A 15,474-nucleotide genomic window follows, 5' to 3' on the forward strand; every position below is an offset into this window, starting at 1 on the left:
AAATATTAAAATTTATAAATTTTGACAATAAAAAATAAAAAAAATATTTTTAACAAAAAAATTTCAATTTTATCTCATAATAATAATAATAAGATAAATTATATAATTATATAATTATATATATATATATATATATATATATATATATATATATATATATATATATAAAATCAAACTCTAACTTTTTCTAACTTGTAATTTTTTTTAATTCATAATATTTTATTTTAAATTTATTTACTTGTGTGGTAAAATTATAAAAATTTTATTATTTAAAATCAATATACCATATTGTAAGAAGTAAAATTGTGAAATCAACTTTGAACCAAAATAATTTTTTTAATTTTAATTAGCTTAGACAATGAATGATTTTATCACTATTTAATTTCTTTTATCCGCAACCGGACAAAAATTTTTTATCGCTGACACCTTTTTTTTAACAATCAAATTAAAGATTTTGTAAATAATAACAATAATAAAATTTTGCCATTATCAAATTCAGTTATATATATATATATATATATATATATATATATATATATATATATATATATATATATATATATATATATATATATATATATATATATATATATATATTGTCCATCCCATTTTACATATAATGAATCAAAGAAAATATTTTAAAATTTAAAAGTAATTTAAAATTGAAATTAGAAAAATATTTGTAAATTACTTGTGAAATAAAATTATGTTTGGTAAAACATAATACAATATAATGTAATCAATTATGTAATATTATTAAAATTGTAATTTAATGTAATTCATTAAATTTTAATATTTGATTGCAAAATAAAAATATAAGTAATATAATGTAATGATAATATTTATTTTAATATTTAATTTATTTAGTTGTAGTGATGGATTGTCATATAGTAGTGGTAGCTGAATGATAGTGGTGATAGTGACGACAATAGCAGCTAAATAGTGGTGATAGTGATAGCGATAGTAATAATAAGATAATGATGGTGGTGGTAATAAGATATAGGTAGTAGTAATAATAACAATAGTAGTTAGATAATGATATAGTAGTGATAGTATTGATAATAAATAAAAAAGTCAAAACAAATAATTATAATTATATATATTTTTACATATAATCATTATTATTATTTTTAAATATAATTAATTATTATTTTATTATGTTAATTTTTTTTTATGTTATAAAATAACGTAATCAAATATGTAATGCAATCAATTACATTACAATTTTGATTACATCATACCAAACATGAACTGAATTATGTGAATATTAATTCAAATTTGTGTGCATGTTAATATATCTGATGATCAGATGCATATTATTATATTTAGTGTTAAATAATTTAACTACATGTTTTTGTTGTAACTTTATTAAAATATACATTCATATGGTAACGACATATAATTTTAAAAAAATGTTATTAATACCAAGTGATTATCAAAATAAAAGAATCAAATTTAAATTTCACATATGATATATATTAATATGATGTATGCATGTCTATCAAATACATAAATTATATTATTCTATTTGTATTAGGAAATTTAATGAATATAAAATTTTTTATGTAAATTTTACTAATATCTTTTAATTTTAACCCTTGTAATAATATTGTCAACGTTAATTCATAATATAAAATTTCTTACACATCGATTTATAAACAATATAAGTCCATTTAATATATTTTTGCTAGATTTTTATTACCATTTTGAATTGACATGTAACACTCCTAATTTTTAAATTAATTATTTTATGGGTGGATATTAATATTTTATTTTATTTAAATTTTGGGGAATTATATGAAATTTTTCGAATTTTTGAAATTGGGTTCAATTTTCCTAAAATATAAAACTTTGATGTTTTCTAAAAATTTATTTAAAGACCACGTGGCAAAACTAAAAATATATTTAGACTCTACGAATTTTTCTGAGTTTTCTGAAATTTTTTCAAAATTTTTGGGCCTTATTTTTTATCCCAAGACAAAGTAAAAATTCAATTTCGGGTACCCTGAATCGAACAAGCTGAATCGAACCGGATTGATCGAATCGACCCCTTTTTCCTTTTCTTCTTCCTCTTCCGCACGCCCCCGACGCTCTCCCTCTCTCTCTCATTTTCTCTCTCCTCTCTCGCCCACCGCCGCCTACCACGGCCAGCACCTCCAAAGACTCCTTCCTCCATTGGCCGATGCTCCAGGCCGCCGGAAAATGGCCCAAAAGCTTTCCTACCAAAATCCGGCTGATCCGACCACCAATTGGATCGGGTCTTGTCCCAAAACACATCTACACCTCGAGAGCTTTCCATAGACACAAAGAACACAAAAATTCATAGAGCAGTTTGTCCAATTTTTATCCCGAAAGTTTTAGCCCATTTTGACTTTCGGGCTAGATTTCTCGAAAACCGTAAACCCCACCAAAATCTGAGAGTACTGGAGTGCTTCACTCGTCGAGAGCTTCGCGAAAATACCCATTTCAAATTTTTTCAACACCGTTTTTCAATGGGTCTCGCGAGATTTCACAGTGTTTTTCTGAGTATTAAATGAATTTAGAAAATTTCTTAAAAATTATATACTAACCTCCGTATTATGGGCTTCGCGTAGGTACATTCAATTCATGAAAATTTGATAGTTGCTCAGGTTTGCAATTTCGAGTCGGACAGACAAGCTACTGGGAAAGCTTCAGAACCGGGCTGAGAGTATAAGCTACCCCACCATTTCAAACGTTCCGGACGCGTCTCCAGGGTCGAAATTGGCATAGGTAAACCTGAACCCTTATTTTTCTTAATTATCTAGTGCCTAATTTTGATTAAAAATCTAAAAAATATTCGTGGTAGGTTAGAAAAATATAATTCCTTTTGCGTTAGCTCTATAATATTGCTAAGGACCATGAGACAAAGTTTTAGAATTTTTAGAGCTCATTTGGGTAGTTTTTGCCAAAGGGATAATTGTAGGGACTAAATTGTAATTTTTTAAATTATGATTTTTGACTGTTTGAGTGGGCCCAGGAGGGACTATGTGATATGATTGAGTTGTGGATATAGAAGTCCATTTTGAACCCTTTTGCAGGTTGGGTAGGTCCTAGGTATAGAGGAGATTTTGCCAGATTTTCGACAAGACTTAGGGTGTCTTTGATCTTTTTCAAGCTTGTATTGAGTTAAATATATTAAATAATTGCAATGAAATTAGTCAGGTGAGCCGAGACAGCCTTCCTCCTCCGCCCAGCTGTCACAGTGACCTCGGTTTAAGTCTGTGAGTAAAATATTAATTTTAATTATAATTTCAATATTATTATATGTTCAAGCATGCTCATGCATCACTTATAAATATGTATCTGTATAGTTAAACACTAGGCACGTCTTATATTGCATTCTTAATTAATAAAGTGCCATGGATGTTGTTTGTGATAATTTGGAGCCGTGTGCGTGCGTTGGTGTGCGTGTGGTGTGTGGTATTGGATATAGACAATACGGGTAGACATGGCTTGAGAAACACTCACTGGGACCTGGTCCTTTATGGATAAATCGGGGTAGGCACAACTTGAGAGACACTCGCTGGCCCTTGCATTTGGTTTATTAAGCGAAAGTCTGGCTTGAGAGACACTCGCTGGTAGAGGTTGAATTAAGAGAGCTGTATAGGGGATCAACTCCCATATATGTACTGTTTGAACAATATTGAGTGTTTGAATAATAATGTATTTTGTATAATTGAGTTAAATTTTAGACTCCACATGTGTTATGAGTATTTTAATTAATTTGGGTTTGTAATATAATATTGTGTTGAATTTATAAGAATATTAAATGCATGCATGACTAGATTGGATGAGGGAGCTGAGCTCCCCAAATTATTATATATTGTGTTTACAGGTCGGGCGAGTCAAAAACTCCCCGTTGAATGGTCCATTTTGAAGGAGTGGAAGCGTGATTATTAAGCATTAGAACCTTGAATTTCAAAAAATTATTTCTAAGGTTGCATGCACCATACAAAGTGTCTTATAAACCTAATCAATTTTCAATGCCCAATTGCATACCAAAACATATTTTAGCATGCATTAAAATTTTATTTGCCATTAAAGATTATGAATTAACATTTAATTCAATTAAACCCTAACTAAAAGAGGGATTTTTAGGTACTAACCTCTTGATACACAATTGATGCAATCTTAGGATGTTCTTAGGACTTCAAATATTGTCCCTTTAGTTTGTCCACCACAAGCACACACCAAAGTAGCAATGGCAGCCCCTAGATTGGCTTCTCAAGTCTTGTCAACCAATTATGAGATGGGGTTTATGCTTTGTAAAGGTTGTATAAATGTATTGGGTGTTAGAAACACTTTCTAATAATTTAATTCAAGAGGAAATCTTATTTTTTCTCTTGAATCAATTGAGAAATTGAGAGGAGAAAGAGAGAGCAATGTTGTCGTCCCATATATGAGAGAAACGAGAGGTAGGCTGATTTTTTCTTTATAAGCTCTCTTTATATACTTAGGTCAAACCCTAACTCCTTTACCACATGTCACCACAAAATCCCATCTTTTTATTATTTGATTTAATCCTATGAATCCATGTGTCAAGCTTCATTTAAATCATAATATATGGTCTTCCATCATAGATGTCACATCTTACCCCTCTGTAAGGTATAACATGATCCCGTAGAATACTTAATGAACTACCGAACTTCACCTATCGATAACTCATTAAGTACCCTACAAGGGATTTTAAAACGATTTTCTTACATTTTGGAAGTGGTGAGCATTTTAGTGATATTTATAAACCATTTATTCAAAGCTTAAAGACTAGTAAAAATTTTTTTTTTGTCCATTTAAATTTTGCCGCAAATTTTATAAAAATTTTAACAGAGTTCTGTTTGAAAACTGGAGAAAACAGTTCTTCAATTACCTAAAAAAAACACTTCCAAAAATATTTCACAACTTCCAACCTTCAATAACTCAATCAACTCAGTTCAACGCACTTCAAAATAATTTCACAATACAATTCAAGACTTGTCATCTCAAAATATTTAATATCTCCAATCACAAAGCATAAAGTAAGAAATTCATAAGTACAAATATTAATTTACAGAAGGAAATCCAAAAAAATATTATTACAATTTATTTACAACTACTCAACTTTCATTGATACATACAACATTTCTATATTTACATCAAAATTATCTACAAGGGTATAAAAATAGTACCCGTACAAAAAATTGGTGTGATCTTCAACTCAGTAGCAGCTCACTCTGCTGCTTTTTCCTTGCTCTTATCTGCGACAGCAAAATAAGCTATCGCTGAGTATAAAATTACTCAGTGGTGCACAATAAAAATTTAAAATACAATAAATAAATCATTCATTGCCAAACACAATTTAAATGTTTCTCAATCACATTTCACAAATATTAAAGTTCATACTAACATCATTTTGTCAAATAATCTATTAAACACAGTTTAGTCAAACAATTTCATAAACACAGTGTTGCCAAAGTCATACACAACTTAAGCCATGACACAAAATTTCCGATCAATGCCGCGTTGTACACCACGACAAAGCAATCTCAACCCCATTAATCGAAATCAATGAGGGAGGTGGCTAGCTAGCTAATGAGTACTCATCCGATCTACAACCTCAACTAGCAAGCCAGAGAGGGAGGAAAATAAACGATCTCAACCCCATAAATGGAGGAGGAATAATGTGGTATTGTCATGCTAAGTGTGAACATAAAATCAATTCGAAATAATTTATTCAAACAATTTATGAGAAATCTGATCAATTTTCCAAAGTCACATTTATGATTATAAAATGGCAACACAATACATAATTAATCAAAGAAGTCAAATTTTTGAGATTAAAATATTTAAACAATTACTATTGTGTACAAACCTAACGCGAGTCGCCTTTAGGCCTTGACTCAGTCTCTTTGAGTTTCCAAGTCTTTTTCAGCTAAAACACACAATTTCACAGTGTTTCAGTACCATAACTTAGCATAAATCCAAAAATAAATTTCACTTCATTTTTAATTAGCTTTATTGCGCTAATTTCGATATTCTCAAAGTTTTTGTGTTTCGGGTTACTATTCACTACACTATTCAAGTCAAATTGTTGACTTTTTAAGGCTTAATAGGTATGGGGACTCCAACTTCACCCACATACCACATTTTGGTCATTAAATTTGTTGGTTTTGGTCATTTTCTCAAAGTTTAAGTCCTTTTGGCCAAATTGTCAAATTTTCTGTTTTGGTGCTCCAAGTTGCACTGTTCCATTGGTAATTTTACTGTTGGAATTTGGCAAACCTTTCTTCATAGAAAATGTTCCTTAATATCTTAAGTTTATTCTCATTTTTGGATCACCTCAATTGGAGTTTTGTAGCTCAAGTTATGGCCCTTTGAATCAGGGCTGCCGGATGGAAAATAACCTAGATTTTCTGGGCAAAGTTTGGTGCTGGCAGATTTGGGTCACCAACTTGGGGTGGCCAAATGGCTTAGTTGCTAGAAGAATTTGGACTTGTGTTCTTCATGAAAGTTTTAGGTCTATATGTGATCTAACCACTGGTAAAATTTCAGGTCAATTTGATCTGCCTAGCTCGAGTTATGACCAAATGAACAAACACTGTTCATTTGGTCAGTTTGTACAGTGGCAGACTGCTCTTAACCAACTTTGGTCAATTGGTTCATTAGGTTTTAGTCAGTTTTTGGGCATGGTTCCTTAATGAAAATTGTGCCATTTTATGTCTATTTTCATCCCCAATTTGTGCCATATCAATTGGACTTGTAAAATTTCCGTTTTGGTCCTTCAAAGTTGGCTTGTTCATGCTGCCAGCAGCATGACCATTTACCCTACGAATTTGACTTCCATTCCAACAATTCCCACGCATCTCCTTTGGTCATTATTGACCATTTTTCAGCTCACAATTGGTCAAAGTCATCATTTAAGCATTTCTCCAAAATTTGCCTCAAAAGCCTACGTCTCCAAACCCTAATTCACTTAATTGTTACAATTAATCACATTTATGCATTTTCATCTTACTACCATACTCATGTAAGTTTACTAACACCTTTAATTCATTCTAAACACATCAAACCATACAAAATCATACTCCCTTCAACCAGGCTGAAATTTCAGTTTGGTCCCTCTCCCATGTTTTTATTTCATTTCATTAGTTCCAAGCTCATTTCAATAACTAATTATGCATTTAAATGGAAAAATAAGAAGTTAACATACTAACCTCAACTTAAAGCTTCAAATCTCTATCTTTAACCCTTCTTTCTTCTTATAATCTTCTTCCTAAGTTGAGATTGCAAGCTCTAGTAAGATTTTTATGAGATTTATGAAGATTGAGTGGAGGAATTAAAGCTTGAGTGTAAGCTTTAATGGAGGATTTTCATGGAAGAGTTAGGGAGAAGGTGGGGCGGCAAGATGGAAAGAAAGAAGACAACTTTAAATTTTTTTTTCTTTTGTTTTCTTTTATCTAATTTAACTTATGGAAGACCATAAAAATTCCAATTAATTAATTAAATTAATTAGTTTAGTTATGGCATCATGCATGAGGTCATGCATGATGTCATCACCTTCTTACTTTTTGATTTTCCTCTTTTTTTTTTTCTATTAGTTCTTTAATTTAATTCTCGATTCTGAAATTTTCTTTTCTCCAATTTTATTTGACAGTTAGGTCAGGAGTCAGCTCTCGGGGTCAATTGACCAAATTGCCCCTCGCAGGTTCATCCCGGTTTGCAAATAATCCAATATTTCTTCCGGCTCCCTGACCTAATTATTTGACTGACTTAACAGTTCTTTTTCATAATTTTCTCTTTTTCACTGTGTTCATAATAGTCTTAAGGACCGCAGCATCACATTTTACGGTTCGAAATTTGAGTTTAAAACGACTTCGCAGTCGTTCCCAAGGAGGTCACCCATCGCTGTGACTCTCGGCTCGTTTAACTTCTTAGGTTCTGTTTTTCTTATTTATACTTAACTAATTGAACATTACTAATTATTTGTGTTTATGGCTTCTCAAGTTGTCTTTAATATGGTTCTAATCTCCTTAATTGTCTGGACTGACACAGGTCACCGGAACAGTAAAATCTACCAGGCTATGCAAACGGGGGTGTTACAATTCTCCCCCCCTTAAAATAAATTTCGTCTCAAAATTTTACCTGGTATCAATCTCTGAACAGCTGTGGGTGTTGTCTCCTCATGTCCTCCTCTCGTTCCCAAGTAGCTTCTTGGCCCGAATGATGGTTCCATAGCACTTTTACCAATGGTATCTGCTTGTTCCGTAGCTGCTTCACCTCATAAGCCAGAATCTTTATGGGTTCTTCTTCATATGTGAGGTCTGGATTCATTTCAATTTCTTCTACTAGTAGTACATGAGATGGGTCTGATCGACACCTCCTCAACATAGACACATAGAAGACGTTATGTATCTTCTCTAACTCTGGAGGTAGTGCCAAACGATAAGCCAAAGGACCCACTCTTTCCAATACCTCATATGGCCCGATAAAACGAGGACTTAGTTTCCCCTTCCTGCCGAATCTCATAATCCTCTTCCAAGGAGAAACTTTGAGGAAAACTTTCTCACCCACTGCATACTGAATATCCCTTCTTTTCAAATCAATATAGGACTTCTGACGGTCTGATGCAGCTTTAAGTCGACCTCTAATCACCCAGATTTTCTCTTCAGTCTGTTGAACTATTTCGGGTCCAATCATTTTTCTTTCACCCATGTCATCCCAACACAACGGGGTTCTACATTTTCTGCCATACAAAGCTTCATATGGAGGCATCCCAATGCTTGATTGGTAGCTGTTATTGTAAGCAAACTCAATCAAAGGCAAGTGTGTATCCCAACTACCCTTAAACTCAATCACACAAGCCCGTAGCATGTCCTCCAAGATCTGAATTACCCTCTCAAATTGGCATCTGTCTGTGGGTGGAATGCAGTACTGAAGTTCAATCTAGTTCCTAAGGCTCTCTGAAGACTACCCCAGAATCTAGAAGTGAACCTAGGATCTCTGTCTGATACAATGGATACTGGCACTCCATGAAGTCTCACAATCTCATCGATGTACAACCTGGCCAATCTGTCTAAACTATAGTCCATTCAGACTGGCAGAAAATGAGCAGACTTAGTTAGTCTGTCAACAATGACCCATACTGCATCATGACTCTTCTGTGTCTTCGGAAGTCCCATTACAAAGTCCATTGTTATTCTTTTTCATTTCCATTCTGGCACTGGTAGTGGATGTAACAACCCAGTTGGTACTTGATGCTCTGCCTTTACTTGCTGACAAGTCAGGCATTTGGATACAAACTCTGCCACGTCTCTTTTTAAACCCATCCACCAGTAATGCTCCTTTAACCCTCTATATATTTTTGTACCACCAGGGTGCATAGCAAAAGGAGACTCATGTGCTTCCTTCAAAATGATCTGCCTCAAATCAACATCATTAGGAACACATATTCTGCCCTGGTGTAGCAGTAAACCATCATCTGTGATTGAGAACTCTGGTTTCTTGCCCTGTCGAACTTCTTCCAACAGCTTCTGATACTTTTCATCATTCTGAGCAGCCATTCTGATCTGATCAATTAACACTGGCTGTACATGCCATGCAATTGCTGTATGCCCATCATCATTAATCTCTAAGCTGGCATGCAGTGACCTTAACTCATGCAACAAAGACAAAGGAGTAACCCGTAGACTTGCCATAGTCTTGCAGCTTAGGGCGTCAGCTACAACATTAGCTTTTCCTGGCTGATAGTCTATCAGGCAATCATAGTCTTTTATCAACTCTAACCATCTCCTCTGTCTCAAATTCAACTCTTTCTGGGTGCCCAAATACTTCAAACTCTTATGATCTGTGTAGATGTAACACTTTTCCCCATACAAATAATGCCTCCAGATCTTAAGAGCAAACACAATAGCTGCAAGCTCCAAGTCATGTGTCGGATAATTCCTCTCATGCAGTTTTCAGCTGGCGTGATGCATAGGTAATGACATTTCGATCTTGCATCAACACACAACTTAACCCATTGTAAGAAGCATCGCTGTAAATTGTATATTCTTTACCCGGTGTAGGTAAAGTCAGGACTGGAGCCTCAGTCAAACATCTTTTCAATTCATCAAAACTTTGCTGGCATTTGTCCGTCCACTGAAATTTCACATCCTTTCTAAGCAGCTTGGTCAATGGAGATGCCAACATGGAGAATCCTTTCACAAATCGACAGTAGTATCCCGCTAACCCCAGAAAACTACGAATCTCTGTGACATTTCTGGGTGGCTTCCAATTAAGGACAGCTTCAATCTTGCTAGGATCTACCTTAATACCCTCCGCTGATACTATGTGCCCCAAAAAGGATATCTCCTTCAACCAAAATTCACATTTCGACAATTTGGCGTATAGCTGTTTCTCCCTCAAAGTTTGCAGTACAATCCGCAAATGTCTATCATGTTCTTCTGCATTCTTCGAATAGACCAATATATCATCGATAAATACCACAACAAACTGGTCAAGGTATGGTCTGAAGATAGTGTTCATCAGATCCATCAAAGCAGTCGGAGCATTAGTTAACCCGAATGGCATGACCAAGAACTCATAATGGCCATAGCGGGTTCTGAAGGCAGTTTTAGAAATACTCTGCTCTTGTACTTTCACCGATAATAGCTCGACTCGTGTCAATTTTGAGAACACACCGCACTTTAACTGATCAAATAAGTCATCGATGCGGGGCAATGGGTATCTGTTCTTTATTGTCACCTTATTCAACTGCCGATAGTCAATGCCTAACCGGAGAGTGCCATCCTTCTTCTTTACAAACAATACTGGCGCTCCCCAAGATGACACACTAGGGCAAATAAAGCCCTTATCAAGTAGCTCTTGCAACTGCACTTTCAATTCTTTTAGTTCTGCAGGTGCCATTCTATATGGTGTTATGGAGATTGGGTCCACACCAGGCATAACATCAATTTCAAACTGCACTTCTCTTTCTGGAGGTAATCCTGGTAATTCTTCAGGAAATACATCCGGAAAGTCACATACAGTAGAAATGTCCTTCAGTGCTGGACTCCCCACTTGGGTGTCTATCAAATGTGCCAAGTACGCCTCACACCCTTTCCTAATCATTTTTCTGGCCAGTGCAGCTGAAATGATGTTTGAAGGCAATAACTGCCTCTCCCCATGTATTACTATACCACCATACTGAGGAAGACCAAAAGTGACTGTCTTCAGTCTACAGTCAATCATCGCATGATGCTTGGCTAACCAATCCATGCCCAAGATAATATCATAATCTCTGAAGGGCATTTCAATTAAATCAGATAAAAAAGTGTGTCCTTGGATCACCAAAGGACAATCCCTATATAGCCTATTTACCCTGACCTCCTGGCCTAATGGACTAGTTACTAGCACATCATAGTCCATTGGTACACACTGAATAGCAGTAGAATACATCACACTAGCACTAACATACGAATGTGTGGAGCCAGGATCAAATAACACATACACATCTTGGTCAAGGATGGAGAAAATACCAGCTACTACATCTGATGTTTCGGCTTCCTCCCTTTAACGCATGGTATACACTCTGACTGGTGCACCACTGGGTGCTGGCTAGTTAACAGTGCTTTGACTTCCAGGAGTGTTACTAGGACCCCTACCTCTACCTCTACCTCTACCTCTAGCAGCTGACGGTGACCCTCTAGGTGCAGAAACTTGGGCTGATCCTTCCGATGTAGCAAAAGATCCAGACCGGCGCGGACTAGTGCAATCCTTCACGAAATGTCCACTCCCTCCACAGTTAAAACATGCGCCAGTAGCTTTGAAACAAACCCCGCCATGAGTTTTCCCACAAATTTCACACTGTCGTACTGATAGAGATCCTCGAGAAGCTTGTTGGGTCGGCTGACCAGACCGGGGTGGCCTTTGGCCATAAAATCTGCCTCTGCCAGATTTACGGGAGCTGGATCCCCCAAACTGTTTCCTCTTTCCAGAACCACTTTCAGATGCTTGCCCCGTAGTTTTTTCAGTTTTCTCTTGAGGACCCTTCTTCACTGCCCCTTCTGATTCTATCCTTTCCAGTTCCAGGGCCTGTGAGATCAATTCAGCGAAATTCTGATGTCGAAAACCCACAACTTGCATCCTCAGACTTAGCCTTAGCCCAGACTCAAACCTCTTGCATCTATCTCTGGGGGTGGAGACTAAGCTTCCAGCATAGTGGCTTAGCCTTGAGAAGTCTCTCTCATACTCTGCTATGGTTCGGTCCCCTTACTTCAAACTCAGGAATTCTTGTAATTTCTTATCTACATATGCATCAAGAACCCATTTCTGCCTGAATTCCCTCAGGAAGTCTGCCCATGTCAGCACAGGCAGCTCGACCAGGCTGTGGGGGATGGTTTTCCACCATTCATATGCATCCCCTTGGAGAAGAGATACTGAATACTCAAACTTCATCTCTTCCGTATAATCGCAGCTTTCTCAGAAACCTGCTCCATTCTTCCCAACCACTGTTCTGCCTCCAGTGGATCCATAGTGCCTTTAAACTCGGTGGCCCCAAATTTCATCAATTTTTCATATTGCCGAGCTAAGGGCTGTGGTTGTGCTACAGGTACTGGCATTTGCACTTGGGGTGGCACATTACCCGCCATTTGCTGGAAGAACGCAGCCATCTGCTGTACAAATTGAGCAGGAATCGCGATCTTTGAGCAGAGCCGGAGTGGTGACCCACTCACGCTCGAGTGTGGGCTTCCCCTTGAACCTCAGCCTCAACAGATTGTTCTTCGGAATGATCTCCTCCTTTCATTCCGTTTTCTCAAATTTTCTACTTTCTGAGATTAAACACAAGGAGGTTGACATCCATTAGTGCATATTCATGATGTAAATACGTCATATGTATCAATTAAAGACACTTGAGCAGTTGTACTTATCAATAAAATATTCATACACATAGTCAAAATTTATTTAAAAAACCATGCTCTGATACCACTAAAATATGTCACACCTTACCCCTCTGTAAGGCATAACATGATCCCGTAGAATACTTAATGAACTATCGAACTTCACCTACCGATAACTCATTAAGTACCCTACAAGGGATTTTAAAACGATTTTCTTACATTTTGGAAGTGGTGAGCATTTTAGTGATATTTATAAACCATTTATTCAAAGCTTAAAGACTAGTAAAATTTTTTTTTTTGTCCATTTAAATTTTGCCGCAAATTTTATAAAAATTTTGACAGAGTTCCGTTTGAAAACTGGAGAAAACAGTTCTTCAATTACCTAAAAAAAACACTTCCAAAAATATTTCACAACTCCCAACCTTCAATAACTCAATCAACTCAGTTCAACGCACTTCAAAATAATTTCACAATACAATTCAAGACTTGTCATCTCAAAATATTTAATATCTCCAATCACAAAGCATAAAGTAAGAAATTCATAAGTACAAATATTAATTTACAGAAGGAAATCCAAAAAAATATTATTACAATTTATTTACAACTGTTCAACTTTCATTGATACATACAACATTTCTATATTTACATCAAAATTATCTACAAGGGTATAAAAATAGTACCCGTACAAAAGATTGGTGTGATCTTCAACTCAGTAGCAGCTCACTCTACTGCTTTTTCCTTGCTCTTATCTGCGACAGCAAAATAAGCTATCGCTGAGTATAAAATTACTCAGTGGTACACAATAAAAATTTAAAATGAAATAAATAAATCATTCATTGCCAAACACAATTTAAATGTTTCTCAATCACATTTCACAAATATTAAAGTTCATACTAACATCATTTTGTTAAATAATCTATTAAACACAGTTTAGTCAAACAATTTCATAAACACAGTGTTGCCAAAGTCATACACAACTTAAACCATGACACAAAATTTCCAATCAATGCCGCGTTGTACACCACGACAAAGCAATCTCAACCCCATTAATCGAAAACAATGAGGGAGGTGGCTAGCTAGCTAATGAGTACTCATCCGATCTACAACCTCAACTGGCAAGCCAGAGAGGGAGGAAAATAAACGATCTCAACCCCATAAATGGAGGAGGAATAATGTGGTACTGTCATGCTAAGTGTGAAAATAAAATCAATTCGAAACAATTTATTCAAACAATTTATGAGAAATCTGATCAATTTTCCAAAGTCACATTTATGATTATAAAATGGCAACACAGTACATAATTAATCAAAGAAGTCAAATTTTTGAGATTAAAATATTTAAACAATTATTATTGTGCACAAACCTAACGCGAGTCACCTTTAGGCCTTGACTCAGTCTCTTTGAGTTTCCAAGTCTTTTTCAGCTGAAACACACAATTTCACAGTGTTTCAGTATCATAACTTAGCATAAATCCAAAAATAAATTTCACTTCATTTTTAATTAGCTTTATTGCGCTAATTTCGACGTTCTCGAAGTTTTTGTGTTTCGGGTTACTATTCACTACACTATTCAAGTCAAATTGTTGACTTTTTAAGGCTTAATAGGTATGGGGACTCCAACTTCACCCACATACCACATTTTGGTCATTAAATTTGTTGGTTTTGGTCATTTTCTCAGAGTTTAAGTCCTTTTGGCCAAATTATCAAATTTTCAGTTTTGGTGCTCCAAGTTGCACTGTTCCATTGGTAATTTTACTGTTGGAATTTGGCAAACCTTTCTTCATAGAAAATGTTCCTTAATGTCTTAAGTTTATTCTCATTTTTGGATCACCTCAATTGGAGTTTTGTAGCTCAAGTTATGGCCCTTTGAATCAGGGCTGCAGGATGGAAAATAACCTAGATTTTCTGGGCAAAGTTTGGTGCTGGCAGATTTGGGTCACCAACTTGGGGTGGCCAAATGGCTTGGTTTCTGGCAGAATTTGGACTTGTGTTCTTCATGAAAGTTTTAGGTCTATATGTGATATAACCACTGGTAAAATTTCAGGTCAATTTGACTTGCCTAGCTTGAGTTATGACCAAATGAACAAATACTGTTCATTTGGTCAGTTTGTACAGTGGCAGACTGCTCTTAACCAACTTTGGTCAATTGGTTCATTAGGTTTTAGTCAGTTTTTGGGCATGGTTCCTTAATGAAAATTGTGCCATTTTATGTCTATTTTCATCCCCAATTGGTGCCATATCAATTGGACTTATAAAATTTCCGTTTTGGTCCTTCAAAGTTGGCTTGTTCATGCTGCCAGCAGCATGACCATTTACCCTACGAATTTGACTTCCATTCCAACAATTCCCACGCATCTCCTTTGGTCATTATTGACCATTTTTCAGCTCACAATAGGTCAAAGTCATCATTTAAGCATTTCTCCAAAATTTGCCTCAAAAGCCTAGGTCTCCAAACCCTAATTCACTTAATTGTTACAATTAATCACATTTATGCATTTCCATCTTACTACCATACTCATGTAAGTTTACTAACACCTTTAATTCATTCTAAACACATCAAACCATACAAAATCATACTCCCTTCAACCAGGCCAAAATTT

The sequence above is a fragment of the Hevea brasiliensis genome, chromosome 14 (genome assembly GCF_030052815.1).
Source record: "Hevea brasiliensis isolate MT/VB/25A 57/8 chromosome 14, ASM3005281v1, whole genome shotgun sequence".
NCBI lineage: Eukaryota > Viridiplantae > Streptophyta > Magnoliopsida > Malpighiales > Euphorbiaceae > Hevea > Hevea brasiliensis.